At 41.9% G+C, this 23,865-nt stretch overlaps 1 protein-coding gene across 1 annotated transcript in view; it reads right to left on the reverse strand.

The window, feature by feature from the left end:
• Positions 1-18,381, reverse strand: part of RASSF8 (Ras association domain family member 8) — an 87,838-nt gene extending 69,457 nt beyond the window's left edge. Inside the window, exon 1 of the mRNA XM_049821858.1 lies at positions 18,283-18,381. The gene's annotated coding sequence lies outside the window, so the exon portion shown is untranslated. The remainder of the gene's footprint in view (positions 1-18,282) is intronic.
• Between the last annotated feature and the right edge of the window lie 5,484 nt (positions 18,382-23,865).

A 23,865-nucleotide genomic window follows, 5' to 3' on the forward strand; every position in this document is an offset into this window, starting at 1 on the left:
CAGGGTAAGACTAATTTTCTGGAAGTATTTACATTGATTTTGCAACTGATGACAACACTCCATCTGCTCTCAGACACTTTGGTGCCTCTGCCAATTTCTTCCGTATTGTATCACGCTTTGTTCGTTTACCAGGTTTGAAGGGGCCGTTTCAAGTTGTGAGCAAGAACTTGAGGTATGAACATGTAACCCTATGCCCTAAGCAGAGATCAGCAGACAAATAGATGGTATTTCAAATTACTCGCCCTCTCAAAGACTGTCACCCCCAGAAGCCTGAGGATATGGCTGATAGCTTCAACAGAGCTGTTGAAATCCCTGAACCAACTCATTCTTCTAAGAAAAGCCCAAAAGCCCCATGGAAATTAAGATTTCACCTAGTATTTAAAAATGCCACCAAGTAAAGCAACATCCTTGCTATGCCAAATAGCGGGCTACCCCACAAAAATGTGAGATTCTTACCCAGCAAGCGTAATTCTACCCACAAAACTTGTGGTGTAAATCAAACAGATGGAAGGATTCAGTTTCCACCTGTTTGCCTGACACCTTTCATACACAAAATTAAACATTAAAAGAACCAGCAAAAGCAAATAAAGATTTGAATGCCTGAGATTTTTTAACTTTAAGGTATTTATCAAGGCAGAACCACACACAAATAACTTCACTGCTTTCCCCAACTTTTTATAAAATGATCAAGCTACCTTTATGTCATGTGTTATGATTCCAGATAAAGTATTCCTACAAAATGTAATAGCTCATCTTACAGCATCACATAAGTGAAAAGTAACCCCCCAAAAGTCACATACAGAACTCTTTAAGATCAAATACTCAATCTACCATATAAAAATGGATTGCAAGGTCAGAGATTCCTGAAAAGTGACTATAACTTCCAGCAGCTCATAGAAGAATCATAAGTATTTAAACCCCCAAGGGCTTAGATAAACAGCATCAATCTGCTCATCTGTTTCATTTGAAAGTAGGAAAGTAGGTTAGTGTGAAATGGTGTCCCTAAGAAATAATCCCAACAGGATTAATGCAGAAAATAAATGCTTTAATCCCTTTTCTATCAGTACACATGTGTGTAGATTCATTTACTATCAGACCCAGTCCACAGATACCTCAAATCTGTGGTGTGCAGGTCAGACTAGATGATCTAAAGTTTTCTTCTGGCACAACACCTGTCTCAGATTATCCATCCTATTTGTTGACAACAAGAGAAAGAATTTGCCTGTAAACACAATAATCCTTTCTTCTAACAGTTTGCTTTTTTCTTCTAATTTCACAGACCACCTAAATAGAAGAAAAAAGCAAATCATGGCAAGCTACAAAGCAGGTGTCAGCCTTATTCCACTGCTGCAATTTGTCTTCATTACTTTTAAACCCCAGGACCACAGTGACAAGCCCAGAAAAACCAATGGATTTGAAATAAGCCTTTTTCTCTGCTGGTGTCCCTACAATATGTAAACACCTTACTGCTTCAAGTTATAGGTTTTGAGAGAAATTAAAAGCTGAAAAAATTTTGAAATTGCCAATCTCTTTGCATTTAGGCATTAAACTGAGGTTTGCCTTTGACTCAAATAAAAGACCAATTCAGCAGCTACATCACATACAGCAGCTTGTTTTGGCAACCTCATTTTTAGGAGATCAGATTTAGCCACTCAGCTTTAATACTCTTGTTTTTGAATTAACCATCTGTTCTGTAACATTTAGACAGACGGACTTTGTAAAGTAGTATGTCAATCTCAGGGGTCTTGGGGCTAGGACACACATATATACATGTGCGCAACAGGCAAACAGAGCCCATCAGAATAACAGTCAACCTTCCCAACAAGGAAGTTTTATTGTTGATTTTTTTTTATCTAGTCTGTGGTTTCATTTTATCCAATTAGCAAGAGGAACTTGAGCCAACAGTGTAGGCATGTTAATCAATTAACACAAAAAGGAACAACTTTAAAAGGCTTTATAACAAAAAGACTTCTATTTACAACAGCTGTAGGTCAGAGATCTTAATCTAGGCCCTTTTAAGAAGATTGCCAAATATAAAGCATGCTGTTCCACTTTAAATCGTCACTGTAAAGGAAGTGCAAAATTCTTACATGAAGACACAGAAAGCACTCCATAGCCAATCATAGGTATTTTTAAAGTACAGTTGCTGTGGAAGCATGGAATTTTCTTTTTCCTCTTTCAAAAGAGATATATACAAGCACACAAATGCTCTGTTATTTAAAGTTACATCAATAGAAGACAGGACTTACAGGTGTTGCTTGACTAGTGAACTTTTAACACCTTAATCAACTGATCCCTGTAAGAGAAGGACACCAAGAAGCCATTAATTTCAGCAGACTACCAACACAAGTGGCTAAAAGATAGCCAAAGCATACTACAGAAAGACTTGACAAGCTCAGAGGTCCCAGATCTTTAATCACCCTTTGCCACCTAAAAACCAGTTTCCAATAATATCAGTGCATTTCCACAGACATTGCCTCCAATATCATCAATACTATGGTTTCCAACTGATACTGGTACAGTACGCTCTCAGAGATCTAGCACATCCTACTTCCATAAAACGGTCGTAGTAGTAAGGGCTTACTGGTCCCAGGCAGACACTTAACTGACCTCCAAGACCTTCCTACAAAAGCTGGTACAACTGCTTTTACAACAGCTCTGGCAGTGAGCCCGCATGTTATCGTAAGGCTGGTAGCACTGAAGTACTACAATGTTTATTTCAACTCTAAATGAAAGTACTGCAACTACACATCCCCATAGACACAGAGCCTACTACAATTAACTCTTTTATTCCCATCCATCTTCTACAAGAAAATCTCAACATCACAACCAGCAATATAGAGCAATTTACATGTTCTCTCACTCCTGCACACAGGATAACCTGTGTTCACTGCACACCGGCCTTCCACAACACAGATGATTATATTTGCAAAAGTACTTAGCAGTGCCTCAGTTCCACCACAGCCCACCTCAACTGGCATTGGGCCACTGACTTTGGAATCAGCATAACATGCGCATATTCAAGAGCCCCATGCTCAAATTTCAATAGTTAGTCACTTTTCACATCTTCATAATACATTGCTTTTCAGCAAGTAAACTAAGGAGCTAAACTCTGAGCTTCCAACACAAGCTAGCAAGCAGTTAAATCAAGTCTTACATTTTTACCAAAATCAGGTAAAATTCCTCAAGAAACCGTTCTGAGACACCGCAGTGACTCCAAATCACTGTCTAATCTTGATAGAGAAAATAGAAGTTACCACTAAAATTGATAACTATTGATGCATATGACTAAACAATCAGCACAAGATGCCAGAATATACCACTATCCTGAGATTTCCTTCCCTTTAAACCTTCCCTTACTAATAGTGTAGGTTCTATTAAATTAACTTTTAATTTACTGATTTTTTTAAAATTAAGAAACTCAAGATTTTGAAATTCGGGTGCCTATACATAAGTAACTAAAACAGATGCTGTGATGCTCAGGTATTTGCCAAACTTTCCAAGAACTGATGCTGTAGTTGCTGTGTATTTTTGAACAAGTGACCACTTAGTGAGTTTCCTTTGTGTTCTTACTCCTGTAAGGTGTCATGCATCTCTAGTCCATCTACTATTGCCTTCTTGCAAGATTACTTCATCTATAAGTAGTGAAGAATTAACTTCCCCCCCTTTCTCTTGATAGCATGTTCTAGCATTGTTTTTATGAGAAAAAAAAATCAGGTAATTGAAGGGAAGAAAATAAGGTTTCCATGAAAAACGTACACCAAGCAACCTACTCAACATACATTTTATCAACTCTGTAAGATTTGTACATCAGTACTTGAACCAAAGGGGATCCCTTTCTCTCAACAGGCAAAGTGACAGTAGAATGGCTTGATCGAGGATTTAATTTCACAAAAAAATTCTGGTGATGTGGCACCCAGTGAAGCACAGGGTATTAATCAATTATTCCCCCCTCAACTTCATTAAAAATCTGTTCTTCTGCTCCCCCTTCAAAGTTTGTAGCTGAAGCCTGATTTATCATGTTGGGCCCAGAGTGGAACATTTCTGCAAGTCAGTGAATTACAGGCTTGTCTGCGACACAGGGTGCACAAGTCTAAATACACAAAGGAACACCCACTCTACTGTTCCTCTCACAAAGGAAGTGGCGTGTGAACAAGCAGACCTGAAATCTTGGATCCATTATCAGGCATATGTTTTTTCCATACGCACCTTACTCAAGTACGCACATACACCAATTAAGAGAAAGATCTTATTAGTCCTTTCCTTTACAGAAAAGTCTGTATTTTTAACTCCTCATTATAGGTCTCATCAGGTGAATGTATAAAGTAAATTTGGTTAGAAGTACCCTGAATAAAAGCTTTTTTCTTCTTAGTCAATACATTTTGCATTATCATCTCTAACATTCACCATGTTCATAGCTTTTTTTCATTAAATAATTCATAGGGAATTTCAATATATTATACATTTCTGACAAGTCTCCCTAAAGCACAGTTTGTTTGCTTCATTTAAGTACAGAATCATTAGATTCCATATAAAAACTCAGCTTCTGCAAAGCTGAGAGTTTACCCTAGAATTTAGTGAAAGGTCACATCAACTTGCCCTATTCCACCTATTTAAACAAAGATTTTGCAGTGGCCAGAAAAAGAGATGCAGAGAAAGTCCTAGATGTTCGCATTTATCTAGTAGAAGTGCTATAAAGCAAAAAAATGTTAAAAAAATCACTGAGGAACAAGGCTTTATTTATACCTCTGGTTTAATTGCTGGAAGTATGAGCAAGGCAATCCCTATAACAGCTGGTGCTGGCTGTGTGGTACAAACACCCCTTAAAGAAAATAAACAAAATGACAGAATCCTTCAGGCTGGAAGGACCCACAGGAACCCAGCCTCCCGCTCAAAGCAAGGCTAACACTCAGTTCAGACCAGGCTGCCTTAACAAGCGGGGTCTTGAAAACAGACTCAAAGGATGAAGATGCTTCCCTAGAAAATGAAAGCCTCTGATTCTTTACATATGGTCATTAATAATGACACAGTGCAGAGACCATTCGCTCAGACTAGCCCTAAGCCAGTGACAAATCTTGATAAATTTCTTTGTTAAATACTTTCACAGTTAATGAAGCTCAGAGCCATTGAATTACTCCAGTTTTCCAAAACATTCCTTTCTAAAAGTGCAAAAACTATCTGCTCTTATCAATGTTTAAATCAAGTCATGTTCACTTACAAGCGAGTCATGGGTACATCTACACAGGCACAGCTGAAGTTGAGTCTCAGAAGACTAGTGTTCACTCATTAAAAAAAAGCAACCGGGTTTCTCACAGCCTGGGACCAATGTCTTTAAGTGGAATAAGTCAACTTGAATTTCATATGAATAACCTGTGTAAATAAGTTTGCACATTAGTTTTTAATGTGAATTGTCACAATTGCATCACTTTTCCCCAATTCAAGGTACAATACAAATCAGTTACCACAGACCAACCCAAATAAGCAAACTCATGAAAGCAAACTTAGATAAGTCATTTGTGTCACAATATTTGTTTGGGGATGATGGCTCGAATTGACTTGTACTACATCACTCTTTACCTCACTCTCTACCAACTACATTTCTGATGCTTCAAATAAGCTTCAGCATTTGCTGACTGAACGTAAGAGCATCTCACATGAAGACCAACACATTCTTACATATAGCGTACTTTTTAATAGCATAAACTGACAAAGTAACACATTTTTACAAGCCTACATAAATCCATACTTTAAGCTTTTTTTAAAATTTTCAAATAAAACTCCCACATCTGTTAAATGTGTATGAGGCAGTTCGTTTCATATACAGGTCCCAGGAGGTATAAGAAAGATAAAATAGGTGACTTGAGACATTTGGGAGTTTCAATACTCATTGACCAAAACCCAGCAATGATTAATTTAAAAAAATAAAAAAGATAAAGAAACAGACAGCAGGTTAACCCATAATCACAAACTGCATCTCCTCTTCCCAGCCTGCTCTTGAGACCCCAACAGAAAAGGCAAGAGCGTAAGAGGCAGGCAGCTTGGTACCATGCACTTCAACAGTGGCACAGAAAGTCAGGAGATAGGCTTCTTTCCTGAGGGCTTTCTACAGCACAGCAGACTGCAGAGAAATCCTTGTGCTCCCATCAACAAGTACTAAGGACAAGCTCTGGGTGAGGGAATCCAGTTTAGCCAGAGAAGAATGTTCTACTCACTTTCTAACAATGATTCTTCCTCAAAGTCTCCCGGGCAACTCATACTGTTGAAGCTTATGCAAAGACTCATCATGTATCTTTACAGTCCTCAAAAAGTTAATTTCAGATTAAGGTATTATATTCCATATCAGCACAGCCATGAATAGAAGTCTTATTAACATGGTTACTTTTATTTAAAATTAGAGAAATTTTGAAACAACTGATAATTGAACCAAAACCCCCGAAATTTACATAAGAGGCAAATATAGACACAAGTCACCAGTTCAGACATATTCAAGCTCTGCCTCAGGTTCACACATTGTCAAATTGGTCTGAGCAAATAAGTACTAGCAGCGCAAACAACATTGTTAGACAAATTTCAGAGACATGCTTGGCCTTCATTTTAGTGAAATTAAGTCATGTGAACGAAACGCAGAAAGAACATATCTCAATACATCCACAGGGTTCAGTGCCTTTTGAGATGAACAGAAGCCATGTGCATCTCAAGAGTGCTAAAGAGTACAAAGTAACCAGTCAGATACCCTGGTGATGGGCTCAGCACAGCAAAACAGAACCTAAAGTTCTTCTTACAAAACTGATGGTAAAGAACTTGTCAAAAAGGATACTCCCAGCACTTTGCTTCTATATGAACTTTAAAAGCCAAACAGTAAAAGCTTGTAGATTAGTATTGTTCATTCTTTATGATCTCTTTTTAAAGTCAGTATTAATTCTCAACATCAGGAATAAATCCATTGCAGGAAATGGTATGACCAAGACCGATTCTTTGAAAAAGGGCTATAAAAATGCACAGAAGTCAAACTACTCACTAGGTTTGCCTTGGCTTTAATGTCTCACTTAGAAAGGACCCATATTGGGCCATATAGCTATTTCCATTTTTCTAATGACACTTCACGGGACTGACTTTATTAAAACTGGTTGCAGAAGTCAGCAAGACAGGGAAAACACAACACAGAGCAAGGTGAAAACAGTGGATATGTAGCAAGATTATTTTGAAATTCCATCAAGCATAAGAACACACAAACCCTCGTAAAAAGCTCTGTATGCTCTACCAGTATTAGAGCAATGGTCATTACAGTTACTATTTTGTAGGAAAAGCAGAAGTAGGAGTTGCAGGAAAACACATTATAAGAGTAGCCAGTAGCTTTTTGCCACACAGCATCTAGGTACCAACTCCTAGATTACACTTTATATATACACTTTGCAACTACTAGAATCAACAAGGTAAGCTAACATGAGCTTGTAACGCAAATACTAAATTCTTCTAGTTAGCACTTGTGACATAGCTGTGTCTACTTACAAGATGAACTTTTCCTTTGACACTTGATCCTTTAAAGGTCATTTTGTAAAGTACTGTTGTTAAGTATACCATAAGAACATGAAGTTTTATATTTCTCTTTGCTTGAGCTTCTTGCTGGCAGAGATGCTGCAGTTTAGCTAAGTGTGTGCTGTTATCCCACTCAAGGTGCTATATAAATCAGGTTAGCTTAGCATCTTTTACAGACATTTCCCCTGACAGCCACAGCACTCAGGTACTAACAGTTATAGTGGCTTGTAGGTGGCATCTTGTTTGACCATCATAACTTTACATCTATGCCTTTGCAACTTCAGAATAGCATCCTGCTGTTAAGCATTTCAGAACGCTGACAGAGGTAGTCATGTTGACACACAAGTTAATCAAGTACTTGTTCTCAGAGCAGGACTTCATTATGGCAACATCTTGCTGGGATTGCCAAGTCTCCCTGACTCAGGATGGGACATACACATATCAGCTACTGATTTAAGGTCTAATTAGTCATCTAGTAGCTATACCTTCTACATTTTCATGAAAAAAAGCCACTGAGAAATAGTGGTTGGATATCCAGAGGATGTTTGCCCTGTACTATGAATGAAGCATCTCAGATAGCTCCCTTCTCAATATTAAAATCAAACCCAAGATTCTCATCTGCCCCATACTTGAAATCCCAGCAAGTAATAAGATGATCAACACTACTGCTATACATCGTGACATCATCATCACAAAGGATTCAAAAAATACCATCCACTGATCTAAAAAAACAATCTCTTTTTTCTTGTTTTTCATGAGATCCCAGTTTCAGGTGGTGTCAAACTTCTGCTAGCTCCATTTCCTAATTGCAGGGCTTAGAAGCCTTGTAAGCCCCAGAACTGAAATGGAAGTCCTGTTGGGCCTGGGACTCAACGTGGGTCACGGTGCATACGAGGGAAGCACTGTCTATTCACAGAAGCCACCTACCCATGTTACTCTACTGAACAATAGGGTCCGTTCTAAAAACCAGGGGATGATGAGAAATATCCCACCTGACAGAAAGCTGGGAAGCCATTACCCGCCTTTTTAATGTCAGAAAATATTTTACAGCAGGAATGTAAGGAGGACATTTCAGATACTGCAGTACAATTTTCCCTCTTGTTTCATTTTGTACTCCATTATAGCAGAACTATCTTCTGCCTACCACATGCTTTATGTCTATGTGAGGAAGAAAAAGAAGGGTATTCTTAAAAATGGTGTATAAATTGAATGCTATCCTCATTCATACTAGTCAAGCTGAAGATAATGAAGGTTAGTTTGAAATGCTGTCTTCTGAAGTAAAACACAGTTTGTCCAGAGATCATTATGGACTATTAAAGTAAATCATAGTCAGAAAGCATACAGATCTCTAATTATTTAGGCTTTTCCATATGCATTTAGAATGACAATCATGAAGGGCACTGTGAAATACAAAAATATCCTTGCAGCATATATTTAAACAAATGCAGTCATCCTCTTCTCTGCTACCCACAATTAAAGAAAGTATGTTATTACAAAATTTGGGGTAATTATTAAAGTTTTTTAGAACAATAATATTGGCTAGAGGTGACAGAGCATACCTCAAGCAGTTAGGAAGCCATAAGTCTAAGATAGGAAAGTACATTTGCCAGTTCCTTCTATTTATGTCCCATTTTTATCTTACAGTGTGCAAATACATTTTAAAAGTCCATTAACGTTTTCTACACAAAAAGTTTGAACTTACATGCCCTTACTATAGTAGTGGTTTATGCACAGGGAAGGGACACCTCAAAGTCTTACAACAAGTAATGCTGGTATATTGTAATATGGAAACATAGCCACTGCAGTTCCCTACCCTCTGCTGAGGATAGGCATTTTTGTCATGACAAGTAGTGTACGTAAGAAATATTTAGCCGCCATAGGTGTTTTAGTATTACAGTCAAGCTAAAAAAAAGGACAACTAAGGAATTTGACTGCTCTACACATCTGTTACAGTTAATGTTTCTAAGCAGCTCCTGGAAAAATAATCAAAAGCTGAAGAGTGAAGGGAAAAGCAGCAGATAAATGAAACTAAGAACCTTGTCAAGAAAGATAAAAACACGGTTAGAGGTCAGTGAAGGACAAGGGGAGGGAGGGGAAGAATTCTAGAAAATTCCCAGCTGCGGTTTCCTATAAAGGTAAGGCAGAGAGCTGCCAGCAACAAACACGTCATCTCCCAGGGAGCAGGGGGACTGAGCACCGACAGAACGTCAGGATCACCACAGGACAGGTGCTCCATCTAAGTCAAATCCAGCTCCTGGACAAGGAAACAGCAAAGCAAGCCTGTGTGTCCCCCGCCCCCGGCTCCAAACAGCTCGGCAGCAGAGGAATTAGAGGAATGCCTCCATCTGCAGCTGTGAGATATGAAAGTCCCAGTATCTTTACCTCCCATCAAAAAGCAAATGCTGTGCTGCAACTAGAGAAACACCTAGAAAGCCACTAGTTCATGAACAAGTATTTAGGGAGCCTTACGGCAGAACAGAAAGAAGTGACAGTGCTGTCACGCATAGGGAGCACACGACCAATTCGCTAACTGAAAGTGTTAACAGAATGACATACAGCGGGTGCAGCGGGAAACCACCAACATCGAGCTGAGGAAGAGCCCCATACCTTAAAAGGCACGCTGCAAATTCAGCACCTGGCGAGTCAGCCCAGGAGAGGATATTCCCAACGACAGAGACACCCACAACCGACGACAGAGGCAGGACCCCGGCCTGGAAGGCCGCAGACCGGCCCTGCGCTGCCAGCCCTCCCCCACCGTGCCCCGCGGGCTGGGCTCCCGCCAACCGTGACAGGAGGGGAACGTGACAGGAGGGGAACGCTCGCCTCGCCGGCGCAGGGCCTAGCGGTGGAGGTCGGGACCTCATTCAGGACCTCCAAATACTGCGGCAACCAACCACTGCTGATGAGGTGGCGTAGACCTGCAAGTCCTAAAAGACTAGACATCCGAAAAACTGGTCTTGCTAAGAGTTTAAGTGAAACAAAACCCACCACTCGAGTACTTCTTAAAGGGCGATTGTCGGCTGCTGGCGAGTGCCCAGCTCCCTCCCACCCTACCTAGGAAAGGTGAGCCTCTTCCCTTAGCTTCTGCTGCAGGAAGAGACCAACCTATTGCGCACAGAACTTTAGTTCGCCAACAGCAAACTCACAATCAGGTCATCTCCTATCGTACGTATCGCCTCTTAAAGGTATGCTCTCCTCATCTTCTGCCCTTGCCTGCAGGGACTACAACTGTGTTCCTCTGCTTGAGTAAAAACACAAAGGAGGCAAGTAGTCAGCTTTTTCTGCTAGTAAGCAGCAGACCTAAAGTAGTATATTATCTTAATTCTTGAGTTACACAGTCAGACTGAGTTTTCTTGCACCAGATGACCCTTGCAGATCTCTATCCTACTTGTATTAAAAGGCATCTACAGAGATTTCTCCACAGTCTCACACAGAATAGCTTAATCCCATGTACCACTGCTGTATTCTACATCCAGTTGGTTGCCTTCTGGTCTGTTCCTGGGAAACAAGGGAACAGTCACATACCATATTTGTTATGTCAACTTTGCACATATTTCATTTTGTCATCCCCATAAGTCTTCTCTTCTGGGAAGGAAAAAAGCCCAAACACTTTTTATTTATGTTATATCTCAGTTTGAAACAGAGGTTAAATTCACAGGACATGAGATGAGCAGGTAAACTGGTAAGCAAATACAGGAATTGCAGTGAAAGAACACTGGTAAGAAAACAGAAAATTACTTTTCTATTCAGACTATTTTGTAAATTCTTGTTAATTCAGTCATTTTCTGACAGATCTTGTTCACTAGAATGAGTTCTGGAAGATTTTACTACGCTATTTACCAACTCCCTAACAAAAAAACCAAAAAGAAATCACTGTTCCCTTGTATGAGAAATAGCCTTTGTTATCTCTTCAGAGTATCGTGTTACCAATTCCAATCCCATTAAGAGCATGAAAACATTGCATTGTATTCAGTGACTGTTCTTCATTAGCCCTGTTGCTCATCAGTACTGATTCCATTACTTGAAATACACAGCCTCAAACACACAGCTGATTCATTAAAAGTTTCTGTCCTTGCTCCCAGTGAAACCAGTGCAAAGGCCCCGACTGACTTGGAGGCATGGATGAAGCCCAAAGCAAGCACATACACAACACAGAAGGAGCAGTTCTGATGAGTGATAATGTGTTTTAAAGATAACATACAATCACTTTCTGATGGGCACGGACAAGGGCATTGCACTACTGCCATATGTTTCTCTCCGGATGCCAGTTATTCCAGGTAGCAGTGCTAGTTAACATTGCCAGCTATGCAGCTGCAAAGGCACATTTAAGCATTTGGTATTTTGATTCCCAATATCAACTTGTAAATATTATTAGCTGTGGCATCTTCCTACTTTCTTCTCCAGGAAGATTGACACATGCAGACATCTGATGAGTTCCTTCCCTTCCTTCCTATGTCACATAGAAGCAGGAGAAGCAAGACAAGGATCTCCAAGATCTTACAAGTCTTTAAGAAGTACTGGCCAAAAAAAAGGAGCAATTTAGTACAGGGGATTTGCATCTAAGAGTACTCTCCCCTCTATTTGCATCGAAAACTGCTTTCTCAATGTTGTTCACTTAATGCCACGCTAGTCAGAGTCAACATTAGTATTAATCTACTGGATAATAGCTATAAATTCAGTAATAGCCAAATTACATGCAGCTTTTCTATGGCTTTAAGCTTAATATTAAAGAAACACAAACTGACAACAAAAATATCTCCTTTTTAGAAAGCAACAAAGAATGCTTTGCTCTCAATCTCATTTTACTTAGGAGGTAGTCACAATCAGTACAGGCGTGGCAGGAGGGAGGGGAAGGGAGAGGAGAGAAAGCAGATACAATCTGCTGAAGATCCCCAAACAGTCCAGTGACAAGAAAAACAGACCCTCCAACTCCTAAAGCCACACTGTCTCCCCACTTTGGCATAGACGTAAAACATCTGGCCGCCTAGTGGAATTACAGCCTTTCCTTATCTGTGCTCATGAAACTACATTCTACCGTCAGTCAGCAAAGTTTCAAAAGGTTGTTCCGGAAACTGCAACCCCCCCTTTGAATAACAGCTTGAAAACATTGACAAACACTTCAGGGGTCCAAAAATCCTTCAGCAAAAACCTTTCAGTTCAGTTGAAACAAAAGGAAATTACAGCTCTTAAGATTAAAGGGAAGCATACAATAAAAAGAAAGCACCAATACCACCTCGCCATTTTAAAACTGGACAATGTAGAGACACAGCAAGGTGCATGCTGGACACACACCAGGTACTATTGCAGTTAGGGAATTAAGACTCAAGGTTACACCTAGTACAGCTTTCAAAGCAAGTAAATAAATTCAAACTACAACGTTCAACCCTGGAGCAAGGGCAGGAGCTGGATGGAAGTCAGTTACATTACACATTTCTAGAAGTTTCCCTCCCCTTTCCACTCAAAGAGGTAGCAAGGCATTAAAATCTCAAGTCTCAAAATACCAAAAAACCATCACAACTGCCAACACTAGGAGAAAGAACTATCCTTTCAAAGGCATAAATGTCACATCACAGTACAGAGGCAGGAGTAATATTACAGCACAGAACAACATTCAAGCTTACCTTTAGAGTTGTGCTGCTTGTTTGCAGGTGAAAAAAACCAAACCCTGGAGTGCCTCACAATTTTTCAAAGCTCAGATATCCTCTTAGTGCATCTGCATGATCATTTCCCATTCATAAAGAAGGTTAAACCCTCTTAACTGAAACACACATTATCTACAGTACTCGTCCCAATACTCAAAATTAACGTCAGTCCCTCACAGAAAAACTTCAAGGATCTTTACAGACTATCAATAGTTTACTTGTATTCTCTCTGTTAATATTCTCCCTCTGACTTCTAGTATCTGAGACTACAGAGAGCATATAAGCCACGATTTGAAGATTCGGTTGGCAACCACAAGTTGAGACCCATCTTGCGCAGTGGACTCCAACATCAGAATTTAAGTAAAAACATAAATTATAATATCTGGAATTAACAGCATCCTAGGGTATCATAATGCATAAGTACACAGCGTTTTTTCATTCATTACCGTGGATTAAGTTGTGGAGTGTTTCCCCAAACTCAATCTGAAATAGCACAATGAAATTGGCTCCAATTTTAGTTTTACTAGTAATGTTTGGGAACTAAAACTAATTCAGTAATATATATTGCTACCTTTGCAGACACTTGAGTGATCTGTTAACTATGCCATGTGTATTGGGGGGAAAAAAAAAGAAGAAAAAAAAAAAGAGTTCACTATTTTTTTTATAAATATTTACTCATTTAAATTACAGACCTAGTTTGTTACAAACAGGAGACTACAGAGATGACCTTCTGTCCTCATTACCATTCTTCCCCTCTTGTGCTAAAGATAGCATAGAGAGTAAAAATAAATAAATCCTCAATAGCATTAGGAACTAGACAATGTCATGTTGAAAGATTCCGTAAATGACAAGCCTCATCTCTTCTCGCTGGCTGGGACTGCAGGGGGGCTCTGACCCATAGAGGGGAGGTAGCATTTAAGCCTTCGCTAGGTGGTCTCTTTGCAGTAGGCTCTATTCCCAGCTGTAATTGCTTGTCAGCCCTAACTGGATGCCTGAACACTCTGGAATAGTTCAGCAAAGTATTTAAACAGATGGATGGTACAGGCCACTGGAACAAAACCCGTTTTTTCTCTGGCCACAGCTCTCTTTCAGCACATTCCTTTGAAGTCTGTGCCACTGAGGAATCAAAAACAGCTGAGAAACATGTGTTATCATACAACATTGAGCGCAGCAACAATATTGCACAGCAAGACACTTTTGTTCAATAATCCTGGACTATAGAAAGCATTACAATGTCTTTTGTTGTGGGTAAGCCCTTTTTCCAAGCGCAACAAGAAAGTGAACAGACTCCTCCTCCCTTTAAGGAGTAACTCAAATGTAGAGGTGAAGTAAGCGGATTTCTCAAATGCCTCCGATCTGAAAGCTTACAGTGCCCATCTTCTCAAGTCCTCTCAGACACATTCAGTGCTCTCCATATTTATGTTATCACGAAGACAACTAGATGCTTACAGAGATCCGAGTGAAGTAACAGCCCAGAGGGGCCCAGTCCGCAGTTTCCATGACAGATGTGACAAGTCCCTATAAGCTACAGCTAAAACCCACCCTCCTTTCCCAAGCAGGACAAGTTCTGTGATCAAGACTTCACAGGTAACAAACAGGACAGAGAAGCAGCAGCACGGCACCGCTCGGCACACGGAGGCCAGTCTCCCCCTCCCCATGCTTTAGCTGTACAGAGAAAGATGACATACAGTCCTCAGAACAGCAACGACAGGAAAACAACACAAACATCCTCTCATCAGCCAGGAAAACTATTCTTTTCAAAGCTGTGAGATCACCACACACTTTGAAGGGGCTTAGGAAGGATAGAAAGAATTAGTTATTTATAAAACTGAATTTGAAACTAGGCTAACTGTCCAGATTCAGAAGCATGGAGCTAGCTATGTGCCTGTGCAAGAGGACAGTAAGTTATAACCCAAAGCTGACGCGACTACCCAATAGCAAGATTCTGCAGAATCAAGTCTCTTGTTTTCACTGAAGAGAAAGAACTACCTGCAACAGGGTAGAGCCTTGCATCCACAAAGTTTACAATACAGGAAGGCAGGCAGTGAGATTATAATATGACCCATTCTGCTGTAAAGTCCCAACCCGAGCAAGAAAAAAAATAAAAGAAAACCTGACCTTTCAAAAAAGCCCTAGAAAACCACACAACATTAACATTTAATTTCAAGACAGAGATCTTAAAGACTTAAAAACCCAGACAAAAAGCTAAAATTAGAAAGCAAACAAAACCCCCCACATGTACTAAGCAAATCTCAGAGCTCTCAAAAAAAAAAAAAAACCACCCCAGGACTGTGTGCATCGCGCTGAGGGGGGTCCTCAGCCCAGTCCTCACAAGACAGTTTTCCCACCCTGCAATTCAATTTAATAAAGTTTCTTTCTGGAGAGGCCAACAGTGCCCTTCAAATTCAGCTTGAGACAGACTGTTAAAGTACCACAGGAGCACGCACCGATATTGTCAGAGATACACAGGGGATAAAAATAACTCTAGTCTCAAAACCATTACAGCAATGCAAAAAATCTTATGCCGCTCTCAGAACAAACAGCGATGATCAAGAACTCTACTTCACAATTTTTGAAGAATGAATATTAGCACAAGCAAAACTATCACCCAACCAGCACTCAAAACCACAACTAAAGAAGGAGGAATGCATTTACACGGAATTATTCTTAAAATCATAAGTAAAAGTACTTAAGAGAGATTCAGGAAAATCTCCACATCCTATGAGGTGCAGGCAGGAAGGCAGCTTAGGCAGAGGTCATACTGCCATGCGATGGCAGAAGCAGGAACAGAACCCACCATCCTCGGTGCTCAGCTCTGCACTTCAGCAACTAAATCTCCTTTTATCTAACATGTTCCTTTTCAGGGCTTCCCTCAAAAGGATTTTTAGAAGTGATGCTAATCAACTTGATTTGGCTCTTCAGAATTATTGGTGGTGTTTCCAGAAACAGTCCAAGGTACGGTTTTAAAAGACTTTTAAACTTCTTGCTAATATGACTTATTTTTCTCCTTTTATTTCCCCCTATCCCAAAGTTTTTCATCTCCAGGAAAGATAAAAAAGATTAATTCAAACAACTCATCAAATTGTGTTGGGCTTGTAGGGGTGAGGAAGGAGAAAGACAGTGAGGTTACTTAAGTGTAAGAAGTGAACAACCTTAACTCTCTCAGTAGTCCTAAAAGGCATACAACTAAACACAATGAATGCCAAGCAGTCATTTCAGTTCCCTCCGCAATTCATCACATATCAAATCATTTTTTGCTACAAGATACAAAGTGAAGTCCTCCTAGTTTAATGTATAGCCTACTTTCTAATTAGATACCATCAAACAAAATTCAATCTGAAATAGCATTTTCTCTCTTCTTTAAAGAAAGAGGGGAAAAAATAGGGCTTACTTAATTTGCAATTTAGCCACATAACCTTGTGGTCTTCTGGAACGGTACCTATCAAAAGAGGTAACGTAACACAACCAAGATCCACACTGTTTCCTTCTGACCTAAAAAGTTGACATTTTATTCATGAACTACGTATTCTCTACTTAAAAAGACAGAGCTCTTAACTTTTACAACACTTAACACAATCACACCACTACCAAACAATTAACTGGGAGCTTGAAAACCCTTAAACAGGTGTCTTTGCAGAAATCATTAGGCAATTGATTTACTTGCTCTCCACAGCCTGGCACATACTTAATTTTAATGTGTGATGCTGACTAGAGCTGAGGCAGAAGCTTGTGAGGTCCGAACCAGACTTCATAAACCACACAACAGCACTTTTTGACACAGATGCAGGCAGTTTCCAGCAATTCTGTTAACGTGTCAGTCTCTGATATATCTGCAGTTTTGGGATGGAAAGCGTGACAGGTGCAATTCCAAAGGGGACACAGACATCCGTCACCTTCCCCCCCTCCTGATTTTCCACGCTGATGAAACCCACGAACAATATTGAACGGCAATTTAGTACACTGCTCTGTTGGCATATTAAAACACTGCTTTACTGAACAGAAAACACAGGCTGACACACACACCGGACTACTACAACCCCAAACCGGACCCTGGACCAGACCTTCCCAACAACAGTTTAGAGCTGCATAAACCAAGGAGCAGAATCCATTTTCTTACCCTTTAAAGTTCATGCCTCTGTATTGTCCTACCGTACTGTATTGGCTTAAGCTTTCCTCATCAGTAGTCCCTCACTCTCCCCCATAAAAAAAAAAACAACAAAAAAAAACCCCAAAACACACCAACTCTCATACATTCCCTGCTGGCAAAAGAGATTTTCTTTTAATCTTTTTTTCTTGCTGGGGGAGAGAAAGAGAGAGGGAAAGGTTGGGGCAGGAATAAGAAAGATTAATCGTGAAACAAATCGGCACAGTCTGGAGAGTGGGGGGAAAAAAAGACCAAAACAAACAGTCCACGTCGGGGGGGGGGACGGGACCAAAGAAAAAAGAAGGAAAAAGAAAAACAGGTTTAATTTGCTTTTGGGGGACAGTAAGAGGGACGAGAAAAGAAGGAAAACTACTACAGAGATTTCCCTGTGTAGGAAAAGTAGCTTCTGAACTCCCTTCCTCAAGGACACAGAGAGATATCCCTCACTTTTTCCACACGATGCCCGAAGGAAGGAGAAAGACAAAATGCCAGGAGGGAGGACAAGCTGGAGGGAGCTGGGGAAGTAGTGAAGGAAGAAGCGAAAAGAGAGGAACGAGTGCGAGCGGGCAGGGGAGACGCGTAAGGGGGAACGGGAGAGCCGAAAACGCCAAAAAAAAAAAAGAAAAGAAAAGAAAAGAAAAAACCCACAACCCCAAAACCCCGCAAATTCGGGGGGAGGTGGGAAACGGTGCAACACGGACGGGAAAGTTGGCGAGCGCGGGCGGAGGGGAGAGGCGCAAGCGGGGCGGCGGCGAAGGGTCACAAACCCCGCAGCGGGGACGAGCCGAAAAACGCCCGGGCGGAGGAGAGAGCGGGGCGGGACGCGGAGCCGGGTGGGCTGCGGGAGAGGGGGCTGCGGCGGCCGGAGGCGGAGAGCGAGATCGCAGAGCGAGCAGGGCGGCGGGGAGGAGGGCGGGCTCCGGCGGGACCGGACCGCTCCGGAGTTGGCCGCTCACTTACCGCTCGGCCGGCGGCGGCGGCGGCTCGGCGCCCGTCCCGCGGCGGCTCCCCGGGCAGCGCCAACGGCCCCAACGGCCGCCGGCTCCGCCTCGCGCCCCGCGGGGGGCGGCGCGGCCGGCCCGCGGCGCAGCGCAGCGCCCGGGGAGACGGGAGGGGCGGGGGGGGGGGGGGGGAGGACGGAGCTCGGCTCGGCCCGGCCCTCCGGGGCGCCCCGCTCCTCCCCCGGCCCCGCCGAGCGGACCGCCGCCGCCGCCGCCTCCCGCGCCTGGGTGGGTGGTGGGTGTCCTCCGCCCGGAGCGGCCGCCCCCGCCTCCTTCCTGCCTCTCCCTCGCTCCCCTTCACCGGGAGAGACATGTAACGGAACTGGGACGCCAGCACGGCATTGTGGGAGCTCTTAAAGCCGCAGCCGCCCGCTGCCCCCCGCCGCCGCCGCCGCCGCCGCTGGCTCCCCGCCGCCGGCCCGGGCGAGGGCACGTCCGCGCCGCGGCGGCGGCGTCCTCCTCCTCCTCCTTCTCCTCCTCCTCTCCCGCCGCCGCCGCCGCCGGGGGCGGGCAGGGAGGGAGGCAGGCGGCGGCGGGAGGCTCTTAAAGGAGAGGCGCTGCAGCCTTGCCTAAAAATAACCCCCTCCGCGGGGTCCCTGCCAGCGGGCGAGCAGGCGTGCGGGGGGCAGCGGGAGTTCGGGAGGGAGCCGGGGGTCCCGCTGGAGGGAGAGCTCCGGTCGCAGATGGGGGAGAACAGCGAGAGCCTTGGCCGGGGCATAGAGCGGGGGGGGGGGGGGGTGGGGGGGGGGGGGTGTGTTTTCCCTGAGATTTTTCTATTGTTTCTGGAAGAAGCAAGAATGCCTTTGGTGCTTATGTGTAACTGGAGTGTGGAAAGCCGGCAGTCAGGGTTTTCTATTGTTTCTGCTTTGGATTTTGATGATGGAAAATTCCCCGAAAAAATAATAAAGAAGCCTCAGAGCAGCAAAGGCTCTTGAGCAGATGGCTGTTTTGGGCAGAAAGTTTTGAGGAAGAAGTTCTAATCGGTTCTGTGTTTATGCAAGTTGGAATAGGAAAAATGACCCTTAAAAAAAACCCAAAACCTCTTTGAAAATGAACTTCAGAGCTGTGATGCACAGACATTTTTTCGCTGTCTGCGAACATTTGCGCTGGGTCTGCTCTCGGCTACCAGCAGCAGCAGCAGCAGAGCAGCTGTAGTCATTCCTAGCTCTTCCCTGGGCTGGTGGCTTTTCCAAAACTGCCTGTGCACCCTGTTCAGCGATCAGGACACGCTGGTCATTTAAAGAAGAGTCTCATCAAGAGAACTCCTTGTGTTGTTTGTGTTATCACCATTTTAACAATATTCCCATATCATTACTCTTGTGGGCTTTTGAGTGTAGGACGCTTTCCCTTTTTGGTTTTGTTTTTTTTTTTTTGGCTTTTTTTTTTAAGTCCTGATCCTTTCGATGCGAGCAGGATTTTGCTTCCATGTGACTCTGCATTGATACTACATGCAGAACGTTTTCAAGAGCATGCGCATGCTTCAATTTATGCAAGCATATAAATATTCACGAGATTTAGGGTTGGGGATGTTTCTACAGATATTTCCAGCAGGTCTGGGTCTTGGGTTATGATCACATCTTCCTTCATGGCTCTATACCTCTGAGCATATTTTTTGTAAGCACACCCGGCGAGATGTAAAGTCCCCGCTGAAAAAGTCTTGGGGACACAGGAGGTCGTCGCTTCTAGTTCTGAGCTGCCTCTATGCCTTTTTATGCCCCTTTAGACAGGAAGAGGTGCTAAGCAGTCTGTGAGAAAGACCTTAAGCGCAACATGAAATTTGGCATGGTTAGGAAGAAATTGCAAAGATTAGGTGAGTCTGTTGGGGAGTATGTGGTTGACGTGGTCAGCTACACACACGCCTTCACCTTAAGAAACAGAAAAAACCCAACACTGGAGGGGATACCTCTGGGAGCAAGAAATGGGCAATCTACTGGATGAGGTTTGTTTGCACTAGGTGTTTTTTACAATGACTTTCAAGGGTGTCAGCAGACAATTTACAAGGAGGAAAAAGGGATGTGTTTTTCAGGTAGATTGTTGCAAATATTTAACCAAATATTCCTGTAAAGATCCCAAGAAGTACTGTCCTCAGAGTACCACTGCTTCTTTTTTTCATGAAGCCTGTAAACACAACAGGAGCTATAAAACGCATGGAAGATCCTTTCTCAAAATCCGGGCTTCTCAGGGACTCTTATGAAGAAAGGCAAGTGATCTGGGAAACTACTGAAACTATATGACCTGGGAAGTTATTGCTAGGAGGAGAAGAGACTCTTTCAAGGAGTTAATGGTTTACTGAAAAGTAGTACTTGATAAATCGTTGAATTTGTATTGTTTACCGCTGGAGGTGTTCAGCAGAACTGGGAGCCAGAACATCAAACATCACATTTTCTGTTGAAAGCTAGCTTGCCGATTCATTTCTCAAACCCAACGAATAATTTTTATACGCTTGCTATATAATTTCCTGTTAGAAAGTTTACATTAGTGAATGAAAATCACCCTTTTATAGAGAAGAAATTAATGGCCATAATTAAGACGTTTCTGGTGAAGATGTTCAGAACGTACAAAACAAGGCATAAAATGTTTATGCTCGCTATTGGCATGGTATTTCACTTGTTGGCTGTGACAGAGCTTTTGTAGCTAGAAAGAGCATTGGCATTTTTAATATTCCAATGTCTTTCCTATTTCCCTTTTGTAGTTCAGTTGTGAAGGTACCGAAGATAACACATTCCTGCTGCTTCAAAATAATGTTTGTGAAATTTTCAGAGTAATTTTTGCACAGGTTGATAAGCCAAGTATGTCCAGGGAGGGTATCAAAGACATTTTTGAGAGTGATTTTTCACATCAGAAGTGGAACTCTTTGGGAAGGTGAGGTGGTGGGGAAAAAGAGAAAATAAAATCTCTGTATTGCTAGGATTGCATGAGCATGTAGAATTTGACCAAGGCTATCTCCAACAGGGAAGATGACAATGGTCATTTAAGAAAAAAGGGGGGAAAGTAGCCTCAAATCCAGCTGTAAAATAGGGCTGAAATTGTACAAATAGCTCCCCCTCCCCACCCCCCACCCCCAGCCCTGTAATGCAGCAGCCTAGTTGCTCTTTGAGCTATATTGAAAGAACAAGGTGCCTTTTTTCCCCAGAAAATTGGTTAGGAAGATCTTATGGAGTGATGCTAAATGGTACCAGCCAAGGACATGACTTTGTGCCATTGTAGGACGTCTCTGCTGTGGCAGTCAGTTCCTCACTCTCACTGCCCATCCCAATCGCTTCCTAACTTAGTTACGTTGTATGTAATCCTAAATAATTTGTATTTATTTCATTCACCTTCAGTCAATCCTTCCTTCCCACATTGCTGAAGAAGTGTAGGCACTCTAATTCAGTACAACATTTAAGTACATCCTTACATTTATGTGGAAATCTTGAGGTGATTGAAGTATCCCAGGAAAGGAGTAGGACGCCCTTTTGATGCTAGCACTGAGCGTTGCGCAGGGAATTCCTTACAGCACAGAGCTGCACACACGCAGAGCCGTACACATATGTTCTTAATGAGGACAAAAAGTAGAAAATAGGCCCACATGCCTTTTGGTTATGTAAGTTTTCCACGAATTATGCTTTTTTTGACCAAAACCAGGAAGAGAATGTTTCTGAGGTTCCTTAATTTCCTCCTCTCCTTGATCTATCTTCAGCTACCGCTGCCCTTTCCACTGTCATTTCACCTTGAGAAATCGAGTGTCTTGGTGGGCTCTTTAAATTTAATCCAGACTATAAAATCAGGCTCGCCGAGAACAGAAACAGCTCTGTGTGACCAGTTACAAGTAATCAACACAGCCTTCAGTATCATGTATTTGCAGTAAACTCTTCACGGTCAGAATAGAACAACTCTGTCTCTGCAAATGCTTTCTTGAGAAAAAATAAAGTAGGTCTGGATTCAGCAAATTATTTAACTGTGTACATATATTTAAGCATGTGAATAGTCTCAGTGGGGCTGCTTCCATGATCAAAGTTATGCATGTGCTTAAGTACTTTGTTGAATTTGGTCCATAGCAAATAAATCTGAACTGATACTCAACAAGCAGAAAAACAAGCTAATTTGGAGTGGGGTTAATTTATGTCCTGCGGTGTATTTGCTTAACTGTAAAATGAACATTTCAAGAGGCTGTTTTTTTAAAATATAGCTGCTGTCTGAAGTTCAGGGGAAGCAAACAAACATCAGATTAGAATTTAAGTTAAGTGCATTCTTCAAGCTCACCCTTCTTAGTTTCGTTATTCTCTTCAATTAATATTTATTTCTTGGATCCCGAAGAGCAATAATTCCTGGTTGTTTCTCCTCCAGGTTTTCTAGATCTTGCCTTGTTATTTGCTGTTTACTGAGTATGAGTGACATGCTGTTAGATATACAGAAAAATGCAATCTTTGTCTTAAAACGGTTGAAATCCGCAAGACTGATATTCCAAGATGCGAAATATGTTCAATTTCCATTTCACACAGCAGATTCTGGATGCTCCCAGAGACTTGCAGATTTCAAGACTTAGTTCCATGGAAGAAATCTAAATTAGCTCAAACAAACAAACAAACAAATCCTGACTAAATTCCTCCCCCATCTTCCTGACCTGGCCACGTATGTTAACTCACATTAATTGGGGAACTAGCCTTGAATAAGGAACAGGGCGATCCTGTACTCTTATTTTTGTTGTCAGTACCAGCAGTAATACCTGGTAACTCTACCAGTTCACGGCTCCAGCCTAAGCACAGTGTGAATATGTCGAGGGATAGTTACAGTTCTGGCAGGCAAGATATTCATTACCTTTGAGTGTGGCGGCTCTTTTTAATGCACTGGAATTGGAATCGGGTAAGCCTGGTTCTATCTGTTAATCAATAAATGGCTCTTTTCCTCTCTTTTTCCTTGATTAATAGAAAGTCATCTCCTTCCTTCAGAGAGAGCTCAGTTCACTCAAGTTAGAGGAATACACTGAAATCGGGGGGTGGGGGGTGGGGGATGTGCGTGTTTCAGAGTGAAACATCACTAGCGAACCTCACCCCTGTGCATTAGCCATAAGATTGTAAGATCTGGATGAATACCTATGAACCAGGTTTTAAAGTTTTCATTGACCTGTTTAAATCAATAGTTATCTGGCATGGTCAGTTGTAAACTATAATTTTTAAAGTATTTTCCCTAAAGTTCTGTCTTCCATAGATCATTGCACAAGAGTCTTGACTTTCATTAGAAAAAAAAGTAAGTTTGTAGTTGTCATGGTTACAAAAAAAAGCAAGAAATGTGTGAACCTTGACAGTTCCAAAACCAAAATGCAAATAAGAGGAAATCTAAATGTCATATGATATGGGGAGAGAAGTTACCAATATTAGTCTTTAGACATTTAATTTTAATGCGAATGACAACGAAATGCTTTGCCTGTTAAGTTTTATGCAAGTACTTTGCATCATCTTTTTGCCAAATCCTGGCAAATATCAGTATAAATCTCAAGCTATTTAGAAAAGAGAAAATTACTTACTATAGCTCTGATAAAGTATGGACAGATATCAGCTAAAAC

This window comes from Accipiter gentilis, chromosome 18 (assembly GCF_929443795.1).
Source record: "Accipiter gentilis chromosome 18, bAccGen1.1, whole genome shotgun sequence".
Classification (NCBI taxonomy): domain Eukaryota; kingdom Metazoa; phylum Chordata; class Aves; order Accipitriformes; family Accipitridae; genus Astur; species Astur gentilis.